The following is a 22661-nucleotide window of genomic DNA, read 5'->3' on the forward strand; positions in this document are numbered from 1 at the left end:
AACTTCTTAATATCATTTTCAAGCATCACAGTGGGAATGCTCTTGCTCCCACCCTACATAACTAACTCTACGTAATTTCTTTCAGTATTACACCCTACTTTTATTTAGTTACTATATTTTGTTCTCTAATCTGTATTGATATTCACATTTGTTCTATTACTAGCATGTTTCTTTCAATGTATTAACTGTTATTATTGCTATTCTGTATTTGATAAGTTGTATTTTTATTACTGCCTACATAGTATTAATATCTCTCTGTACCTACATTGTCACTGTCAAATGCTGAATGTACATTTTGTCTTGGAGCTTTTCTCCCCAGGACTCCATTGAAAACGGGTTCTTTTTGGCCCAATGGACTATCCTGGTAAACCAACTGCAATAAATAAATAAATAAAATAAATAAAATATATATATCTATATATCTATTAGATATATATATATATATATATATATATATATCTATATCTACATATGCACTATTCACCGTAATAACACGTGAAGAAATTTAACACATAAAACACAGCACTTCTGCTCTATGTCTAATGCGGTACTCAAAACTAATACAAAAGCAAAAACAAAAATAATAAAAATATATTGAAGCAAGTGTTCCGACTGAATGAAGAGAAATAAACTCCAGAACAGATATTTGGGCGTGCTTTCGTTCTTTATTGTATAAGAACTTCTTCAGAAATAAATACAAATGTTAAAAACCAGGTATATGTAGACAAGTCATACAATGTAATTACAGGAACAGCCTATGAGGCAAATCTAATTAGCATGTAAAAAACTCTTCTTTAGGATGAATTTACAATATTAGCAAGGTGTTAAACAAGCTGTGGGGGTTGTAAACTGCAGCCAAGTACCTTAGGCAAACAAAGAAAGACTTGATTATGCAGTACTCTGTTATAAAAAATGTTACCAGTAGAGCTAAAATAGCAAGTGGCATAATTAAAGATCAAAAAATGCAGTTTTTTCACAAAGTAAAGCCAGCTGAGTGTAGTAATGTAGAAAACAACTGCTGTTGGAAGCTTTTCATGAGAAGTGTATTAGTTAGAAAGGCAAAGTGTATACAAGACGGTCAGTCACATAACTAAAGTGGTGCAATGCTATCAGAGTGTAGTACTCTGCAAAGGTTCACTGTAAAATAAAATAAATTAAAATGCTGCCCTTCTCTGTGAATCAACCTCAATTCTAGAGTACTAACTGTGGGTCATGCTAATGCCCGCACTTTCAGTCTACATTGTCCTTCTGTAAGAAAATGTAGTATTTTGTAAAGTGCGCACATTCAGACATGTAGCTGCTTAAAAACTGCAGCCATTTGGTTTAAAGTCGAAATCCTAAATTTAAACTGTGCACTTTAAAATAAACTGCTACAATTCTTATAATAATTGACTTGCATAATACTACAATAAACTGCTACTATTCTGAAATACATTGACTTAATTCTGGAGTCATAGTAATGTCCGCTCCTTCAAACGAGAAGCATTTGAACCTGCAGAAAAGGTAATTTGCGATTAAGTAGAAGCGGACGGTAGAGAATTAGAAGTTATGTACTCACCATAACGTTCCATCTGAGTAGGTATTTCATTTGTCTGCAACCTGTGGGTTACGGATCCGATATCGGATCCGAGCCGGCAACTTGTTTCAAGCTAATGGATCCGAGCTCCTAGCTCCTCCCTTCACCCATAATCCCCTGCTAACCCTCCATGACCTCAGATCGAGTTTGCCTCTCCATATATATCCAACAAAGGATATCTAAAAACTAATAGATCCAAAGAAGGTCAGGGGGAAGGAGGGGGGGATGGTTGCAGACAAATGGATGGAAGAGGAGCCGTAAAGGGATCTAGATCACGGCGCTCTGCCCAGATGGAAAAACGTTTCCATTTGCTGTGATACACTTTCCTGGTGGAGGGCTTATGTGCTGCCACGAGGATGGCTTTGACTGGCGAAGAGATACCGGGAGTCCTAACTAGGAGTGGAACTGGAGCAACCAAGCTGTCAGTTTCAGATTGTCCAGGTTTGGAGTTGGCAAGTCCAATGGATGGGAGATGAGATCCAGAATGGGATCTAGAATCCAAGGGTGATTCACAAGGCGAGACCACAGGTAAGGGAACCAAATTTGTCGAGGCCAGAATGGGGCAATGAGAATCATCTTGCTCCCCAACAGCGAGGCTTTCTGTAAGAGTTGTATCATCATTGGAATATAGGCATAGAGTAGACCGGGTGGCCAAGCATGCACCAGAGCGTCTCTTGGAGATTCCCCTGGTGGGGGGATTAGAGCGAAGAAATTGTTGCATATGGCGTTTGAGGGAGATGCAAAAAGATCGCAGCAGGGTTGCCCCCATGTTGCGAATATCTGCTTCGCTACTAGAGGATTGAGAGACCACTCGTAAGGGGTAAGAAGGGTGTGGCTGAGCTTGTCCGCTAGGATGTTGGTCCTCCCCGGAATGTGCGTTGCAATCAGAAAGCGGTTGGTGGAGATCGCCCATTCCCACACTCTCAGGTCTTCGCGGCAAAGAGGATAAGATCTGGTTCCCCCCTGTTTGTTGATATACCAGACCACTGACATGTTGTCCGAGTGAATTGCAATCGTTCCTGCGGGGAGGAAGCTCTGAAGTGCTTGCAACGCCAACAGCACCGCTCTCATCTCCAGAACGTTGATATGATGGGAGGTCTCTATCGTTCCACGTGCCTTGAACTGTCCTGCCTGAGTAATGCCCCCCCACCCGAGGCAGGAAGCGTCCGTGGTCACAGTGGCGATAGGGGGAGAGGTGCAGAAGGGACGGCCCATATGGAAGTTCGATGCTTGGAGCCACCATAGTAGCGCCCTTCTGCAAGCCTTGCTGATAGCAATGGGATGGTGGAGAGGAAGGGATAGGAAGGACCATTGCACGACTCGCATGTTCAAATGGGCGCATGGAAGGAGTGTAATCGCTGCTGCCATGGAGCCTAGTGCCCTCAGGATCAATTCCGCTGGTGAAGCCTCTGAATGAAGGATAGCCCTCACATAAAGTTGTAGATTTCTGATTCTCTCGGCAGTTAGGAAGGCTCGCAAATCTCTGGTGTTTATTCTGGCACCTATGAATTCTATGATCTGTGTTGGAGCCAGTAGAGATTTGCCGACATTAATAGTAATGCCTAGTTGTGGGGCTAGATGGAGAAAGAAGTCTCTGGCCAAGCAAAGTAGATGCCTTGTTGGTGCGGTCAGGAGCCAGTCGTCCAGGTATGGGAAGACCTGAATTCCTTGGAGTCTCAGGTGGGCTGCAATCACTGCTAACACTTTGGTGAACACCCTGGGGGCTGTGGTGAGGCCAAAGGGAAGGACCCTGAACTGGTAGTGACTGGCTCCCAGCCGGAAGCGAAGGAACCTCCTGGATCGTTTGTCCATTAAGATGTGGTAATACGCATCCTTGAGGTCTATAGAGCACATCCAATCGTTCTCCCTCAAAAGTGGGAGGATAGATTGAAGAGTGACCATTCGGAATTTTTCCTTGGTTACTGACAGGTTCAAGCGGGAAAAGTCTCGGATGGGTCTCAGGTCCCCCGTCTTTTTGGCACCAAAAAGAACCTGGAGTAGAACCCTAATCCGAGCTGGTCTTGGGGGACGGGCTGGATGGCTCTTTCTTAGCAGCTGCTGTATTTCTGCGGCTGCGGCCTCCCTGTGATCGGGTGGTACATCGGGGAGGTTCTTGGATTGGGGGACATGGAGAATTGGTATTTTGTACCCTCTGGATATGATGCGAAGCACCCAGCGGTCTGTTGTGATGGACTCCCATGCCGCTAGATGTTTCGAAAAACGCCCCCCGACTGCCTCCAGAGTGGAGCAGCCGGGCAACCCCTCAGGGCTGCTGCGCGGGCCACTCAGAGAAAGGTTCTCTGGACCCGAAATTTCTCAGAGCCCCTCTGCCCCTGGGGCGACGTCCTCCCTGTCCACCTCTGCCACGGTAGGACTGGTTGTCCGGAGCTGGTTGGGAATGTTGTGATTTCCGGAACCACATCTTCTTCTGACCCTTTTGTTTCCTTGAAAAGGACCGCTGGGGAGCAGAGAAGCAGACTCCGGCAGACGTCTTCCTGTCCTTCTCACTCTGGACGGGCGTCTCGCAAACTGTTTTGCCAAAAAGGGCAGAACCATCAAAGGGGGCGTTCGCGAAGGACGCTTTAAAGGGCTCTGTAAAGTCGCAATGACGGAGCCAGGCCTGGCGTCTCATGACTAGGCCTGCTCCGCTGGCCCTAGCGGCTCCCTCTGTGGCGTGGGACAACAGCCGCATAGAGATGTTTGAAATATATCTCAGAGTGGCCATTCGGGTGGAGTACAAATGTTTATCCTCCTCAGACATGGACTCAGGGGGGGATGCAGCGTATTCTTTGATAAGATCCCGCTGCATCCTGATGACATATGCCATATAGTTCAGAGACCTTACTGAGAAGGTCGCTGAACTAAAGACTCGCTTCCCTAAGTGATCCATCAAACGGGACTCTTTGCTCGGTGGATGGACTGAGGGACTCTCCTGAGCCAATTCCCTCTTTGTGGCTGCCGCCGTCAACATGGCATCTACAGGGGGGCCCTTACTCCAATGTGACCGGTCTGAGGGGGGCTAAGAATCCTATCCGGTCGCTTCGGTATTGGCTCCACGGTGTCCGGATCCTTCCATGCCCTGGTGGTAATAAGGTCCACCAGGGGATTGGCTGGAGGGAACACCCAGGAGGTAGACGGGCCTGCCTCGAATGCCTCCAGAAACACGGACTCGTCAGAGGAAGACTTGGGGGCAGACCACACACCTCTGATTCTCAGCATCTCCATGATGTCTCCAAAGGAGACATCCTCAGGGGGTGATCTTGGGGAGCCTTCCCCTTCCTCCAAGTCCATGTCCTCGGTTAAGGACTCAGGGGAGTCCATGTGCCTCCTTTTGCACTTATGCTTGTGGGGAGCTTCCTCGGGGGGACTGTCCGAGGAGGCCTCGCCAGCAACATCTTGTTCCAATGGAACTGTCTGTGACATCGAAGCAGGCTGTCCCTTTGGCCGGGTGATGGAAGCCTGGCCCAGCAGAGAGAGAGTGCAGGGAGTAGTCAATGCAAGGACCGGGGGTCCGGATGCTCTCAACAGAGCCCTCTCCACATCGAATGCCGAGGGAGAGCCACTCTCCAATGGATCTGATAGTCGGCTCCCACTCGGATCCGATGAAGAGATCGGAGCCGGCGCCGAGACAGTCGGATCCGAGGGACCAGTGTGCTCCGACCTGGACGAAGGCACACTGAATCCCCCAGATCCGAAGCTTGGACCACGGCTCCGAGAGGTCGGATCCGACAGACTCGAGGGTAGGGTCGGATCCGAAGCGGCTCCAAGGCTGCTCGGCTCCAAGCGCTCCGAACCCGGGTAGCGGGTCGGAGAAGGAGCAATTGGGTGGAGAAAAAGGTGTCGAGCTCCCCCCCTGAGGGGGGGGGGATGCAAGAGCACTCCCATCTGCAGCGGGGCCTGGATGAACCTTCGCATCATCCGGTCCAAGTCTGCATCTGATAAGCTGAAAGTGGATCTCAAAGAGGCCACCGAGGCAGGTCTGGAATGCCGCCTCGATGACCTTGACGGAGATCGGGTCTCCTCCTCCTCGGGCCCCGGGGAGAAAGAAAGGGATCGGAGCCGAGGAGGAGGAGACCTAGAAACAATGGAGGGAGAAGCCCGCTTAGCTGGCGGGGCCGAAACGGAGGTCTCGGCCCGCCACTTGTGGTGCTTCTCCCTCCGTTTCTCCCTCCTGGCCTCCCTGTCCTCCGACACTTTAGCGGGAGTTTGAGTCCCAGTCGGAGGCAGGGGGGCAGGAGTGGCAACCACCACAGGCTGTGATGGAGCCACGGGAGTAGCAGAGGTAGCGGAGGCCGAAGCTGAATCCGGGGGTAGAAGTCCTGCCAGGACCAGCTTCCACCTCCGTTCTTTCAGTGCCCTGGGGTTGAACGCTGCACAGATAGTACAGCCCGAGGTGAGGTGTTCAACCCCAAGGCACCGAATGCACCGAGTGTGGCCATCAGCCGGGGAGAGCTTATGGCCACACTCGGTACATTTAGAAAAGATGGCTTTTGGGGCCTCAGCCATTCCCCTTTTTTTTTTTTTTTTTTTTTTTTTTTTTTTTAACTAAAAAGGAAAAGAAAAAGACAACTACACACACAGGCCCCAAAAGACACAACAAACACTCACACACTAGCGACCAGCGAAGGGAGGGTATTAATGAAAAAATAGGGAACCTAACTCAGACACACTTTACAAATATTAATTTAAACTAAAACAGAAATTCCTGACGAAAAGTGCTAGAAAAAAGTTAACCTTTTTTCACTTATCTGCGGAGCTCAAGAAAAGGATCCAGCCATCACAAGCGCGGCAAACTATATCTGGGGTCATGGAGGGTTAGCAGGGGATTATGGGTGAAGGGAGGAGCTAGGAGCTCGGATCCATTAGCTTGAAACAAGTTGCCGGCTCGGATCCGATATCGGATCCGTAACCCACGGGTTGCTGACAAATGAACAATCCTACTTCAGATCTATTATTTTGTAAAGTTCGGACCATCAGTCATGAAGCTGCTTAGCTGAAAACTGCCGCCACTTTATTGCAGGTGAAATGGAGTTTAAATAGCTGGCTATATTTGCCATTTTAAGACACATTTGAGGTTTAAGAAGTCATTCAGGCCAGGAGTGGAATCGGCCCCCAACAGCAGTTGTCATCTGAGTTCCTTTAACTCAAGTAAAGTGGCATAGTCACCTAAGAAAAAGGTTTACCTGCTCTAAAACAAAAAAATTTAATTTTGTTTAAGACATACAAGAAATGGAATGTCTTGAAAGGGCATTGTGGTTGTCATTAGCTCTGATTGCTCCGCAATGTTCTTTAATGCGGTCTGAGAGTTCTCTACCAGTTTTACCTATGTAGAAACTCGGGCAAGATGCACATACCGCAGCATATACAACATTTAATGAGTTACAGTCAAAATGATGCATGAATTTGACATGGTAGTTAAGGTGCTTGAAGCAGAAACTATCCCCAGTGAGAATGTACTGGCAACAGACACATTTGCCGCATGGAAACATGCCAGTTTGCCCAGTGGTGTTTCGGATGTCTTGAACCAAAAATGCTAAGTCTCCGTTTTCGAAAGACGTTCTCAGGGTTCAGGTCTTTTTATAAGACAATAAGGGTCCTGTGCCTAAGCAGTGTGATAAAGCTTCCGAGCTGGTGATGATTCTCCAGTTATTATTCAGAATTTCCCTTAGAGCTCGCATGTCTCTGCAGATCAGGAGCGGAAAACTCAAAGTTCTGTCCTGTGTGGAGTCATTGAGGTTCTGTTTGGGTGAGAAACCAAATTTAAGTATTGGTTTAAAATTCGTGTGGCGTTTTGTTGCAATTTCATTAGTAATGGTCTGAATAAGTTGTAAAGGATAATTTTTGTGCGCAAAAAGATCAGCAAGGAAGTTCGATTCTTGTTGAAACAGCTGGTCATCACTGACTAATCTTGAGAGTCGAATGCACTGTCCTCGGAGGACATTCCTTTTCATGTAGAAAGGATGTTGGCTGTTAAAATCAAGAAAGTTATTTCAGTAGGTGTCTTTGCGGAAGATGTTAGACACTAAGCAACTATTTTGCTGATCAATGGATATGGAGGTGTCAAGGAATGGAACATTGTTTCCTTGGCCAGATTTTGCAAAATCCAAAAAAGGCAGACTGGCTGACATTTGTAGTAGGAATGTGTCCAGTTCTTCTGTGATTCCAGTCCATGCAAAGAAGATATTGTCTATATAACGGTGGTATAGACGAGTTTGTTGAAAGCCTGGAAGTTTAATGAGAAAGTCAAGTTCCCAAGTGGCTAGGACAAGTTTTGCGTAAGCTGGGGCCATTTTTGACCCCATCGCAACTCTTTTCAGCTGTTGGTAGATATTGCCGTTGAAGTGGAAAAAGTTACTGTGTAGGACAATATCAATCAACACATTTAGAGTCATGACTTTGTCCGTAGATAGGCCCGCATATCTGGACAGAAATTGTCTGACGTTGTCCATGCCTTGTACATGCGGGATATTGGTGTATAGCGAAATGTCTAAAGTTACAAAACAACATGTGGACAAGTCAAGCTGGGCAGTAAACAGTTCATTCAGAAAACCCCACAAATCTCGTAGATAAAACTGTGTTTGTTGCACTATGGGATTTAGAATACTGTCTATATATTCCAAGATACGTTCCGTTTTGGATTTAATGTTCGAGATAAGACGAAATGAGGGGTCTTTGTCATTTTTATGGATCTTTGGGATTACAAAGCATTTGCCTAGACATGGGTTAGGCACTTGCATAAATTCTAGTTCAGGTAGTGTGATGTGGTCGTTCGTTCATTTGTAAGGAATTAAGGACAGTATAAATTTTGGCAAACTGTTGATTCACATAGTCCATGGACACTGTTCTATAATAGGATGTATTTCGCAGTTCTGCTTCAATTTTATCAATGTATGCTGATTGTTCCATTAGGCTCCTGTGCCCTTATCTGCTTTCATAATTCGTAAAGATTTGTCAGCTGAAAGAGATTTTAATGCCAGCATTTCTTGCTGGGTTAAGTTGAACCATTTGTCATTGTTTTTGTTATTAGATAACGTCCCAATATCTTTATCGCATACTTTTAGGAAGGTATGCAAGGTGGTGTTGCGCACAGGGTTGAACAAGCTTTTCTTTTTCAGTGGTGTATTAGACATTACTGTTGTTACTGAGTCTTGTGAATCTGAGAGGTTCGTTTCAGAATCTTCATTGAAAGTTTCCGTACATACAGTCGAAGATCAATTAATACATCTGCCAGGGAAGCCCTTTGTGCAGGGATATATGTAAATCCTTTATTCAGTACTGAGAGGTGATTTGTGGACATAATCCTATCGGTGAGGTTAAACACAGCACTTGCAAAGTCTGGTTGCTGTGTTACAGCACAGGGGTTTATCTTGGTGGTAATGTTGGACTGGTTTAAAATTGTCTCGCAATGCTGCAAGTGGTCATGGGTCTCCCTAGATTCTGGAATCTCTACAACCCTTGGTCTTCACCTCTCCCTGTTCCTCTTCCAGCCCCCCTTCCCATTTCTTCCCTGAAAGAAGTGTGTATTAGGCTGTCTACAGTCTGGTTGCCTTGGGGTAAAAAAGGCTGCGGAGAGTTATGAAGATTCTGAACCACTTCCGTGGTATCACTGCAGTAAATGGTTGGGCGGGGAGGCGAAACCTGAGCTAGTGCCTCTTTGTAGTGAAATGCTGCTGAGTAATTGGTATAACCAGTTGTAGGTGCGGGGTATTGCCTTTGGGGAGGTTGTGGGTTTCTTTGATGAAACCGCCAGTTATTTCCATAGTCTGTGTTGAGGGGGTATGCTCTGCATAGACTGTATTGTCTTAGATCTCTTTGTAACTTATTTTTCTTTGTTTCAATCAGATGATTGACATGCCTGGATATCTTGTAAGAAATACTGTCAAAAAGAGGCTTGTGTACAAAAAAATCCTGACAATAGGGTTTCTTCATGCAGACTGGAGGTATCTTTTTTTCAAATTCTCCAGGTTGCTTGGATTGTGTTTAATTAGGATCAGTAAGGTTTGTATTCCAGTGTCATTGAACAAATCAGTCAATTCAGAATGTAAGGGGGACTCCATTGTGGTTCTGTTGGGAAATTTATATAACCGCAGACCTTGGGGAACCACATTAAGGACAATGCAGGCTTCCAGATATAGGTTGTCATATGATACTTTTGTAAGCCATGAGCAAGCGTTCCAGTTTATAGATGAGAGATTTACAGTTTTGCACTATGGTTCTGCCTCTTCTGTCTCTATTTTTGTTCAGACTGAGAATTATCTGGCTGTGAGTCTGAGGTGAAAGGGTTTGTTAGATTGTCCATGCGAAGTAGATGAAGTAAAGATTCATTGTCACTACTTCCAGAGGAGGTGTCTTGCGGAGAGGTAGGATTGGTTGGGTTCATAGTTGCTCCGTTGGGTCGGTTGTTCTCCTGGCTGGTTGGATTTCTTTGGTTGTTCAAAATAAATTCCTTGCATCTGTTGAGCAGCAGTAAATTGCATTGGTTCGATTCAGTTAAGGCTTCCATGAGAATTTCTAGGTTTGTAGGTGCAGAAATACCTGGTGAATCTACAAGAGAATGGCTATAATTGCCTTGTTCTGAGCCGTTTCCTTCATTCATTCTTCGCTATTGTTCGAAAACACTTAAAACACTTAAAGCACGGAAAAATACCAATGTACTATTCCCCGTAATAACACGTGAAGAAATTTAACACATACAACACAGCACTTCTGCTCTATGTCTAATGCGGTACTCAAAACTAATACAAAAGCAAAAACAAAAATAATAAAAATATATTGAAGTAAGTGTTTTGATTGAATGAAGAGGAAAAACTCCAGAACAGATATTTGAGCGCGCTTTCGCTCTTTATTGTATAAGAACTTCTTCAGAAATAAATACAAATGTTAAAAACCAGGTATATGTAGACAAGTCATACAATGGAATTACAGGAACAGCCTATGAGGCAAATCTAATTAGCATGTAAAAAACTCTTCTTTAGGATGCATTTACAATCTTAGCAAGGTGTTAAGCTGTGGGGGTTGTAAACTGCAGCCAAGCACCGTAGGCAAACAAAGAAAAACTTGATTAAGCAGTATGGGGCACCATAAATTCTTACCGGTGATGGCACCCACTAAACTCCTGAACATGGGCAGTCTTTACTAAATACAATCCTGGGTATGGCTAGAGTATCTATGGTATTACATTGGGAGCAAATGGCTAGGCTTGAAATGACCTCTGGGTTGATTGCTAATACATAGGATCACAGGAGGTTACTAGGTTTTCATTTCTGACACTCAAATACACATCTGCCACGGGACTTGGGAGACCGAAAAATGAGTAAAATACATTCAAGAACAACCAACAGGACGAAAAAAACACTCAGTCTTAATCCTAAACATCTGCAGGGATGGAGTTGGCTTAATAGTCAAGGTGTTTAGTTCACAGAATGTACAGAATTTGATTTTCACCTTTGGGGAAACCGGCTAGGCTTAAAATGGCCCACAAGGGCAACTAGTACATACCTATGAACCATGTCTGAAAACTGAAGTGAAATCTTTAAAGATACCAACAAAATGAAAGGTGGAGCACTTAGCTGCCAGCGATCAAGCTTCCATTTGCAAAAAGAAGAAATGAGATCTGAGGTCGCTGGAGAGAGCAAGGCATTATAGGAACAAACCTTTAAAGAGGCTTGAGGCTGGATCATTAAAAATGCTTGGTCAGATCTGATGGTGGGTCAGGACCCATATGTAAGATCAGATGGTCTGAATGAATAGGATTTTGAAGTTCCAAAACCCACCTTTCTGGCATCACTGCAACTACACAGAGTTTTTCCATGATTAAAATTATATGTTATCTTTGTCTGCCAATTCATAATAGTGCAGCATCAGGTTCGCAAACATAAAATGGAGATATGGGTTTGCTAAGAGGCAGACTTAACAGAAAGGCTATGAAGACCTATGATGCTAAAACAAAGTCAAGCCCCTGAAGAAAATGCAAATTTGTAGTTAAATTTACTCTGAAACAGACAGAACTCTTATTAAACATGAAAGATAAAAATTACAGAACTGCCAGTATTGGAGCTTAGAAAGGACAGAGACTACGGCTAGTGGCCAATACAAAACTTTATCCATCAACTTCAATAAATCTTTCAGGTGAACGGCTTTTGGCAGCAGTGAGTATCTGGACTAACCTGGGAGAGTAACTAGCATCCCTACACATGAGTGGAGCTAAAGAAACCATGTGAATAAGCTGAAACAATGAAGTTCAGAGTGAGGCATATTCAACAGATGGGAAAGAAGACGCTTGTGAAGTCTGAAAAGGGAAGCTTTCTTCAGAGGGCAAGGCCAATCAGGAAGCAGAAGGAAATCAGACTTGTCACGACCAGAATTGAGATATGAGAATAATCATATCCTTGTGCAATCTGGCTTTTTCAGAAACCATCAAAAGTGAGAGACTGAGGAAAAACACAGAGGTACCACAGGGCACTTATGGACAACAATGTCCTGGGGAGTCTGTCCCCTATGATGTATGAGGGTTCATAGGTTGGTACTAGGCTATCAGCCCTAGGGCCTATACAAGCCTAGCCATAACAATTCCCTGGCTATTTCTTCCCACAGTATTCACTATCAAAACAGTTACAGCATTTATGCTTGGTCATCGATGCACAGAGATCACAGTATTGCTTTTCCCAGTGTTGAAAAATGGCATTCTCCAGATGGCATCAGGAACCACTTACTTGTCAGGTGACCGATGCACAGAGATCACAGTATTGCTTTTCCCAGTGTTGAAAAATGGCATTCTCCAGATGGCATCAGGAACCACTTACTTGTCAGGTGACAGGGGATACCAGCTCAGCTTAAACAGAAGAGAATTGACCTGACTGGAATATACATTGCTATCACAAAGCATTGGGTAGACATGGTCCTACCACCATAGCTGCATGACCTCCAAACATAGGGCATAAGAAAGTATTCCAGCCTTCCTGTTGACTTTTTCAAATCATCGCCATATTAGCTAGAGCATCTTGAAAGAGTTTCTGTAGAGCTAGAATGCATTAGGACAATCATCTCCAGGACATTTAATATGAAAATAAGCCTCTTGTTATAACCACATCCTTTGGACTGTCTGCTCTGAACAGACAGGCACCTATTCCAGAGCAACTGCAATGGTGAATACTGAATATTATTCTGCAGGAGAAAAAGGACAGCCATGCCAAACATTACCAGGTATAACCATCACTGCAAATCCTGACAACACTCCCAAATAATTCAGTCTGAAAGAGATAAGGAGATGCATTTTGATGCCCTTGGACCTCCAGGTCCAGTGAAGAATGCTCATGTGGTACCTTGCAAAGGGGAACAGAAAAGCTGTCACTGCCACGATGGGTGAGGGAGACAGAACTTTGTCTTACAGGCATGGTATCTGGCTGGCTATGAAGGGATAGTAAACACTTCTTACCCTACAGTGCAGAAACTTCCTACAAGCCCTGGTTGTATTGGAGGTCTGCAGAGCATATCGGACTCCTCTCTTCTGCACAGTGATCATCAAGAAATTTTTATTTTTCACAAACTGGTTTAGGCCACAAACATAGAATGGGTTAAAGTTCTTAGGTTTTCATGGGGATCAAAACATTTTTAATCAATTTCATACCTTAAGTGGTCAGGTGATACCTCATTGATTAAGAGGCTTAACTCTTGTATGGCTGCTAACTCCTGATGGGATGGAATGTCAGGTACGTGAAAAGAAAATAGTCTCGGGATGACAAAAGAGAATGGTGTAGCCCCTGGATACCACCTTCCTGATTTATCTGTCCCTTGTGGTGACTTCCTAGAGAAGGACACAGGAAGATTTAACCCTCACCTGCGGAAGGTGACAGGTGGGCAAGTCCTAAGGGATTCAGCAGTAGGCGCACACAATAACTGTAGAATGCCAAGTTTTGCAAACCACCTCTGCCCCTGGAGCAGTGTCTGCTCTGGAAACTTACACTATATTGGCTCCTGTTGGAATGCTATTAGTGTAAAACAAGCAAATAAAAATGGGTTGCTAATGGCCTTTCTCAAATCTTAAGTTTGGTGTTGGTTACTGCAGAACATCCTCTGTGGAGTGGTGGACTTAATGCCAACAGCAACTAGTGTCTTCTCTTGATCACACTTGCAGCTTTTTTTTTCCATCTGTGGTCTGAAAGACAAACAAACCATCATGCTGCCCACTGGCAAAACATGCATGCATTAAATTGATACTCATGTGGCATCCTTTTCAGTACTTCAACTGCTCTGCTAAGTCCCACCACAAACGCATCACTTGTGTCAGTTAGTTCAAGTCTTGCATAGAAAAGGTGCCTGATAAATACAAGCATTTCCCAAAATGATCTAACAATCTGAACTCATCAGTGGGCTGAACCATTAATTTGTACCCGATGGCTCATTCTTTAGGGATGCCGGTATCATAAGAGTTGGCCATAGGAGTTTTACTTCAACATTCCTGATCCTTGGGAGCCAGTGGATCCTGTTAAATCTGCTTTGTGTAGGTGCCACCATGTAAATTTCTTGCCAATGCCTCTGCATGAGAGAGACCATGTTGTCAGCAGTAGAGACCACCCAAGAGCCTGCAATATGCAGCACAGCCTTCCGTAAAATACTTTCTTCACAAGAGATAGGATCAACTCTGATGCATTAATTTTTAGAAGCTCCTCAAAACTGGGATCATCAGGGGTGAGAATGCAAAGGAAAATGCAGCTTCATCCAAACTGGTGCCCGAGGTGGGGGAACTCTCTTGGGGAATCCTGATGCCTCTTCCTCCTGCACTTTCTTTTCTTGAGAACACAGACAAGCCTTGACAATGTGTGTAGAATATGAAACTGATCCCGATACCATCAACCTACTCTTTCAGCATCTTTCCTTTTGGCGGCAATGAACAGCCATGGTACCGTTTTAAAGGGAATCATGGTGTGGAGCAGTTGTTGCTGCTGACTTTCCAGCAGAATCTGCTAACCCGACAAATTGCTTCCATATACTCTGAGCTCCTGGTGTTTGATACAGAGCACCTGTGGTCATGACATGCAGAGTCAGCGCCAATGAGATCTGATCAGGCCTTGCTGCTGATTCTGACTGACACAGAGGATGTCTTCAGTGCAAAGAACTCAAAAATGCCTGCGGAAGGAGCCATTGATGAAGAGAACCTTATTTTGTCTCCCCCCTCTGTATTCAGGGTGGCAAGATGCCCAACAGAGTTTGTGCTTTGACCAGCGTTCTCATCTTTTTCCAGTCTGCACTCAAGGACAGACTGCAGAGGGACCTGAAGGAATGTACAGATTTAGCAAAGGAAGGCCTAGACTGTAAACAGCTTGATAAAGTTTACAACTGCCCACACACTGAGAGAAAAGTCCTTAAATACCATAACTTTCACATGAGAAACATCTTGAGGACAACGTCTTATTGCCTTGGTCTGGTACAGTCTTCAGAAGGGAAAATATCCACGCATGGGTGGGTTTTATGAACAGCAAAGTAGCAGCTGGATAACTGAATCACTGTCACCAGCCTTCTTCTCTTACTTCTACATGTAGGAGGGGCAGAAGACTCACTGGGCCATATACCTTTCAAAATAAGTTCATTCTAGTAAATGTTGCAAGTCAAACTTCTCAGAAATATATCAAGCCATACTTAAAATGTTCCACCCACAGTCACACAACTTGCAAAGCACAGGAGAAATTTCTGACCAGGTTTACTACATTTACAAATTTTATTTCCCTTCACCATACTAAAAGAACATCCAACAAAGCCAAAAAACACTAGAATAATAAAGTCAAACCTTCAAATACACGCAGTACTCCAAAAAACATAAAAGCCATCTTTAAAAAAAAAAAAAAAAAAAAAAATCACTTTTGAATGCAGAAATAGAAAAAGTAGCAAAACACTGGCAGCCTCATGGAAAGAAAGGAGAAGCTAACAAAACAGTGGCATTTCACCCTAAAAATGATACTAGAAAATTCAACAAAATGAAAAAAAAAAAAAATCTAATCTGAATACCTCAAGACGTAAGCAAAGGAAAGAAAACTGCAGACCAAAAAAACTAAAAATCTGAATGAAAGTGCTTGGGAGAGCCTCTCAAGAGGAGCAGCAAACAAGATCTGGAGAGAAGGGGAGGTGTGGAGCAATACTGGTTGGAGATTTGAGCTCTAGAAAGTCAAACGTGCTGAGCAACTGTTGTCTGTGGCTACCAGTCCTACTGTCTCAGAGAACAGACTTGATTCACAAGATTAACTACTTAATTTCTAAAGGTATCATAAAACAAAAGTTGTTCAACAAACAGCACAGGAAAAACAAAGCCTCATTTATTTTTAAAGTCTTAACTGCACAGAAGTGTCATGAACTTCTCAACAGAATGACAGGGAGCATACATGGATCAGACTAATTTTTAGTCGAGTTTTCTGATGAACTATATGTAACTTACATTATCTTCAGTTATCCCACATTATGGTGAACTTTTAACTTTAACTGCTCCATGAAGACAGGCTCTGTATAAATCTTCAGCTTTTTCACTGTACCAAAAAGTTATCAATTACAACTGGTAAAAAATATATACATGTTAATTTTTTACTACTTGGTTTTAAAATTCTGATTAAACAAGTTAATTCTATACATACTTTCAAAAATCACCACAGAAGGAAAGGATGGACAGCATTTCTACATAGACAAGCCAAGGTACTTACTGAAAGTTAATACTTTTGACAGTTTGGTAATACGTTAAAACAATGCACGTGTTTATAAGTAATTCTACTATAACTAAATACTACAATATGTTTAGGACAAGGCTTACTCGGTGCTTGAAAATCATAGCTTCATTTGGTATTCCCAGCAGTTAAGACAGATGGAAAAGAATCTGCTTAACATTCACATATCACTTCCAAGACTCAAAACAAAAGAAAGGCTGCAAGACACTATCACCGTGAAATAAAAAATTTAATAGCTTTCTAGGAAATCTAAGATGCAGAGGGTAACATATACAGTATGCAATAGGTATCTATGTCAGAAACAAGAAGAGAGACACACAGAAAGCAAATGAGTGCTGAAGTATAGCAATGTACATTTCCAATACAGTGGCCTACATAAGTAATAAATAAATAAGCACTTAAATGCCTTAAATTCAGACTCAGGGAAGGAGGAGAGAGGCAGCATGGAACCAAATACAATGTATATGCATCAGATTAGCAGATCTGTGCCCTAGCATACATCTCATAAAACTTCTATTTTACAGCAATGTTGACAGACAGTAAAATTAGTCAGTTAAGCTAACTGCTAATAGTCAGCATCCTACAGACTTCGGTTTAATCCCCATAGCTGCTACCCGTGTACTGAATAAAACTGAGTGCACCACTTAATTACAAAAAAAAAAAAAAAATACCCCAGGCAACATGGGCTTCCCTTATCTGGTGAATAAATAATAATAAAAAAAAAATCACTGTTGTGAGGTATATGGCTTTGGTGCCAACAGACTGAGCACTACAGCTCTCACAAAAAGGCAGAAAGACTTAGTTGGAATCCCCCAAACCAGAAGAAAGGCAGAACTGGAAAGGACCCAGTTACTCAAAAGGTTCAGAGGATACACTGGAAGAAAAAAAATGTCTCAAACTCTAGGGCTGCTGACACTGGTAGTTTATGATACTAGCTCCCTGAAATTATAGGGACAAGCAAGCTTAAAAGAAAGCTTTGTAATTCATTGCAGATTCAACAAGGTATGTAGAAAATAAAAGCAGAGCATGAAGCATCATAGTTAAAAGCTAAAGATAACCATGCAAAAAAGTATTCTGTACTTACCATAACTTGGCATCTGTATTATCCTACGTCATCAATCACCACCAGAGGGTCTAGATTCCAATACCGGACCCGAGCCGACAACATACTGCAGATGGATCCAAGGCTCTAGCTCCTCCCTCTCCCATGATGCCCTGCTGCCCTCTAACCCCCAGATTGAGTTTGTGGATGTATTCCTAAAGGCTACTACTGCAAAACTGAAAGGAAAACACTACAACTTCCTTCACGATCCAGAAGGTAGAGGGAAGGCAGGAGGGATAATGTGATGAATGAGGACTACGGATAACAGAAATGTCAAGTTATGTTAAGTACATAACGCTTTATCTGAGGTTATCCCTGTCATCAATCACCACAGGGTCGTAATCCCCAGCTACCATTTATCCTGGGAGGCCTCAAGGAAGGACATTCCAGAGTACTGTGGAGTCAAATGAAGCCCTGCTCCTAGAAATTAAATCTAGCTTGTAATGAGATATAAAGGTGCAAGTATTAGACCAAGTGGCAGCAGACAAAAAGGCTGATGTAACAGCCACGGATCTTGTAGAATGAGCCTTGATTCTTCCTAGAACTTCAAGATGCCTATTGTCGTAGACTGTGAGATGCAGCTAGAGATACAATTAGAAATAGTGGCCTTAGAAACCGGAAGACCACATCTGTTAGAGAAAAAAACCACAAAGAGCTACTCTGACTTGAAAAAACCTTTAGTCCTACGTAGATAGGACAGTAATTGCCTGTATACATCCAAAGTATGTAGAATTTACTCTCCTTTGTTGGAAAAATTGGGAAAGAACACTGGTAGCTGAATACATTGGCTCAGATTAGATTCAGAAGCAACCTTGGGAAAGGAGGGATTCGTCTGGAGAGAAACTCTGTTCTTGTGAAAAATCATGGAAGGAGTAATGGCAAGAGCTTGCAATTCCGAAACCCTCCTTGCTGAAGTAATAGCAACCAGGAAAGCAGTCTTCCAAGGCAAGAATTTAAGACTACAGGAACTAGTGGCCTCAAAGGGACTCCTAGTCAGAGATTATAAGGTCCCAAGGAGGCAAGGGATCCTTAAATTGGGTCTAAGCAGGAAGACCCCCTTCATAAACGCTTTACAAAGCCAAGATGAAAAAGTCTCACTGTTTTCGTGAAAGTTACAAATCACTGACAACTGAAGCTTGATCACAGAGAAACTTGCTCCCACTTGGAAAAGGGAGGATAAACAAAATGACGTGAGAAAAGAGATCTAGATTCCAGCTTTTGGTCCAGCTAGAGAACCTTTTCCACTTGCTACTAGACACCTTTCTAGTGGAAGGTTTCTGGGAGGCTAAAATAATATGCTTGATGAGTGGTGCTAGCCTGGACTGCTTTAGAATAACTGGAACTGGAGAAACCATGTGGTTATAGGATGGGTTCAAAGGTTTGGGAGAGGAAGCCCCAGTGGATAGGAAATTGGATCCTGACGAGGATCCAGTACCCAGGGTGGATACGTCAGAGGACACCTGATTAAGGGGAACCATGGTTAACTGGGCCAGACAGGGGCAAGGAGATTAAAGGATGTCCTCAGGCGTTGCACTTTCTGCAGAACCTTGGAAATTAGAGGAACAGGAGGATAGGCGTACAGGAGACTCAGAGGCCAATTGTGGACTACAGCATCCCTCGGTGACTCCCCCAGATGGGGGATCCGGGTGAAGTTCCTGCTGCATTTGTGGTTGGCTTGGGAGGCAAACAGGTCGCAGCAAGGTTTTCCTCCAAAATCTGCTTCGCCACTGTGGGATTGATGGACCACTCATGAGAACTCAAGATCGATCTGTTGATACTGTCGGCCAACATGTTTGAGTCTCCGGGTATATGCGTTGCAAGACGAAAGTGCCCGGAGGACATGACCCATTCCCACACTGTCATGGCCTCTCTGCACAATGGGCAAGATAGTGTTTGCCCCCATCTGTTGACATGCCAGACCACAGCCATGTTGTCTTTCTGAATTGTAACTGTCCCCCAAGGAAAGCAGTCCTGAAAGGCTTGCAATGACAGAAGAACTGCTCTCATCTCTAGGGAGTTTATGTGCAAATTGATCTCTATGGGGGACCATTCACCTTGGACGGTCCCTCCCCTGCAAATGCCACCCTCATCCCCAACAGGGAAGTGTCTATGGTCACCGTGACCTTGGCTGGAGGGAGTGAAAAGGGCCTGCCTGGCTGGAGGGAGTGAAAAGGGCCTGCCTAGAGAGAAATCCTGAGATTGAAGCCACCAAAAAAGCTATAATCTGCACACAGGCGACAGCTTTATGGAGATGGACATGGGATGAAACACAGCCAACCACTGAACCGCTAAGGTTCACTGCAACACCCACATGTGGTACCTTTTCAGGGGAAAGAGATGAATGGCCGAGGCCATGGATCCAAGGGCTCGAAGAACCAAGTGAACTGTGGGACAACAGGTCTAAGATCTGCATGACCTGTTCCCAGATCAACTGAACTCTTTATAGAGGTAATGCTGCAATCTCTGAAACTGAGTGTAACAGAACTCCTATGAACTCCAGCTGTTGTGTGGGGACCAGACTGGATTTTGAATGTTTAACAGTGATCCCTACCTGATGGAAGAGGGGAAGAACAGAATGGATCCATTGTAGCAGTTGATGCCTCGAAGGTGTTGTGAGGAGTCAATCATTGAGGTATGGAAAGACCTGAAAAAAAAAATGTGCAGCCGCAGGTGAGCCACTACCACTTCCATACATTTGGTAAACACCCAGGGGGTGTGGTGAGACTGTAGGGTAGGGCTCTGAACTGGTAACGATTGGCCCCTAGCAAGGAACCAAAGATGTCTCCTGGAATGCCCGTCTATCCTGATGTGATAGTAGGCATCCTGGAGATCTGAGTACATCCAATTGTCCTTGCTTAAGAGAGGCATAATAGACTGAGCAGTGACTATCCAGAACTTTGACTTCTCGACTGAAAGATTGAGCTCGCAGAGATCCAAAATAAGATGTAGATCCCAGTCTTTTTTGGAACTAAAAAGAAACAAGAATAAGTACCGGATCCTCTTTGTCCTGCTGGGACCTCTTGAATGACTCTTTTTTGAAGAAGCTATTGAACATCTTTGAAGGCAAACTCTCGCTGATTGGGTGGAACATCAGGGAGGTAACTTCTCATGGGAGGGGGTTCCAAAAAGGGAATGAAATAGGCCCTGGAAATGATACACCCACTGATCAGAGGTGAAATTTGTCCAGGGCAGTGGGTGTAGGGTATCTGACCCCTGACTGCCTCCAGAGCAGAGGCAGCACTTCTCTGAGCAGCCCTACCAGTGCTCCTGAAGGGTTCCCCAGGAGCCATGATTTTGTGGACCCACCTGCCTCGAGGGTGGCATTGGCCATTGAAATCTTTCCCCTGCCTCTGAAAGAGGAGTCATCAGGAGCTTCCTGGAAGGGAGACTCTGGAACCACATTTTCCTAGTTCCTTGCTGGATCTTAGAGAAGGACCTCCGGACAATAGAAACCTTGATGCCGACGGCAGGCAAAGTCTTCCCTTCCTGCTCACTGCAGGTCAAAGTGTCTTTTACAGAAGGTCCAAAAAGGGTAGAAGCATCAAAGAGTGCATTGGTAAAAAGATGCTTTGAAGGGTTCCGCAAACCCGTATAAATGTAACCAAGCATGAGGTCTCTCAGCAATGCTCGAGAGTTAACTTCAGCAGCGTTGGAAATTAGCCTCACCGAGGAGTTTGCTAGGGAAGTCAGAGTGGATAGCTTGAGAGAGACCTTTTTAAAGTCTTCCGCCAGCAGTAACTCTAAGGAAGGTGGAAAGTACTTGGACCAAATCCCTTTGGGGGCAGGTAAAGTGTAACCAGTAATTAACTGCTCTCAGCCCAAAAGTAGCTGAGGCATATGCACACTTCCCAAGATGGTCTATCCCCCAGGACTCCCTGTTCGGAGGAGTCAACGGCAAGGAAGGGTTTTCCTCTTTAGGTCTGAAGAGGAAGCCTGCAAGAGGGAAACGAACAGAGACACACACACAGAGACGCACACAGATGCGCAGGCACACAGAGAGACGCACACACACACACACACACACACACAGAGAGACAGAGAGAGACATTGAGAGAGAGAGACGCAGACACACAGAGAGAGAGAGACACACAGACAGAGAGAGAGAGAGAGAGAGACGCACACGCACACACAGAGACAGACAGAGAGAGAGAGAGAGAGAGAGAGACAGACACACAGAGAGACACACACAGACACAGAGAGAGACACAGAGAGAGACACAGAGAGACACAGAGAGAGACACAGAGACACACAGAGACACACAGAGACACACAGAGACACACAGAGACACACAGAGACAGACACACACACACACAGACAAAGACACAGATACACAGAGAGAGAGAGAGAGAGACACGGACACAGAGACGCACGCACAGAGATGCGCGCACACACAGAGAGAGACACGGACACAGACGCACGCACAGAGACGCACACACACACAGAGACAGACACACAGAGACAGACACACAGAGAGACAGACACACAGAGAGACAGACACAGAGACAGACACACAGAGACACACACACACAGACACACACACAGACACACACACACAGACACACACACACAGACACACAGACACACACACAGACACACACACACAGACACACACACACAGACACACACACAGACAGACACAGACAGACACAGACAGACACAGACAGACACAGACAGACACAGACAGACACAGACAGACAGACACACACAGACAGACACACACACACAGACACACACACACAGACACACACAGACAGACACACACACACAGACACACAGACACAGACAGACACAGACAGACACAGACAGACACAGACAGACACAGACAGACACAGACAGACACAGACAGACACAGACAGACACAGACAGACACAGACAGACACAGACAGACAGACACAGACAGACACAGACAGACACAGACAGACACAGACAGACACAGACAGACAGACACACACAGACACACACAGACACACACAGACACACACAGACACACACAGACACACACAGACACAGATGCGTGCGAGTGCACACACAGAGAGACGCACACACACAGAGAGGCACACACACAGAGAGGCACACACACAGAGAGGCACACAGAGAGAGAGAGAGACACAAACAGACAGAGAGAGAGAGAGACAGAGAGAGAGAGACAGACAGAGACACACACACAGACAGGCGCAAACACAGAGATGCACACACACAGACACACAGAGACATACAGAGAGAGACACACACAGACACACACAGAGAGAGAGAGTGAGACACACACAGACACAGAGAG

The 22661-nt window shown here is 44.6% G+C and overlaps 1 protein-coding gene across 1 annotated transcript in view; it reads left to right on the plus strand.

The window, feature by feature from the left end:
- ETFA (electron transfer flavoprotein subunit alpha) overlaps positions 1–22661 on the plus strand; it is a gene marked incomplete at its 3' end in the record, with an annotated part of 355222 nt that overhangs the window by 61076 nt on the left and 271485 nt on the right.

Source organism: Protopterus annectens, chromosome 7.part0, assembly GCF_019279795.1.
Source record: "Protopterus annectens isolate FY-2018-M chromosome 7.part0, PAN1.0, whole genome shotgun sequence".
Classification (NCBI taxonomy): domain Eukaryota; kingdom Metazoa; phylum Chordata; order Ceratodontiformes; family Protopteridae; genus Protopterus; species Protopterus annectens.